Source organism: Delphinapterus leucas, chromosome 1 (genome assembly GCF_059928025.1).
Source record: "Delphinapterus leucas isolate spDelLeu-1000000601 "Yukka" chromosome 1, BTC_Dleu_Yukka2, whole genome shotgun sequence".
NCBI classification, from domain to species: Eukaryota; Metazoa; Chordata; class Mammalia; order Artiodactyla; family Monodontidae; genus Delphinapterus; species Delphinapterus leucas.
Genome location: NC_143129.1, coordinates 130,903,327 through 130,904,055, shown reverse-complemented (window position 1 = coordinate 130,904,055; position 729 = coordinate 130,903,327). Strand labels below are relative to the sequence as shown.

The following is a 729-nucleotide window of genomic DNA, read 5'->3' as shown; positions in this document are numbered from 1 at the left end:
CAGGAGAGAGAGAATTCTAAGCAGAGATACATGTATCTATGCTATGAATATGAGTATATATATGCTATGAATTATAGCAGTCAGCCAGGGGAAGGAAGTACCAAGTAATACAGCCAGAGCCACGGGGGAGGAGCTATTACTGGAAATATTATGCCAAGGGAATAAAACAAAATTGCCAGTGGTATAAGGTCCGAGAAGGCAAATTCAGGGCAAGCCTGAAATAAAGAGTTTCATGGTAAAACAGTGGAAAACGTGCATAAGGTTATCTGAGGTTTTTCTTTTTTAGCCATTTGCATTCTACCTCTTTTGCTACCATACATTTTTTTTTTTTCCTCTTAAAGTGATCAACTTCATACTTACCTGACGGGGGAGATACCATGATCACGAAGGTGATTTTCCCAGGGCGTGGCTTATCCATTGCACTCCGGATGTGCTGACCTCTTTGATTTCCCCAAATGTGTGAAACTTGACTGCATAATTTGAGGTAGTGGGGGACTGCATTTGTGCTTTCCCCTGATTTTTGCAAGATTTTAAAAAAAACAGACATTTTGTAGTTTTATGTATTTCTCTAGTGTATTTAGTGTTCCCTCCTTGTTACCAGATTTTTTCTGCTTGTTACTCAGTCTGCACTTTCTTTTCCTTGTGGAAAAATGTAGGTGAGGTGCCCCTTTATGTCAGTTGAGCCTTCTTTTTATGTTGCCACGTAAAGTATATTTTGGGTTGTAACTT

At 39.2% G+C, this 729-nt stretch overlaps 1 non-coding gene across 1 annotated transcript; it reads left to right on the top strand.

Moving 5' to 3' along the window:
• The first annotated feature begins 352 nt into the window (after positions 1-352).
• Positions 353-516, top strand: LOC115801866 (U1 spliceosomal RNA). Its single transcript, XR_004022229.1, has one exon. It is a non-coding gene; the product is annotated as a U1 spliceosomal RNA (small nuclear RNA).
• Positions 517-729: the final 213 nt, after the last annotated feature.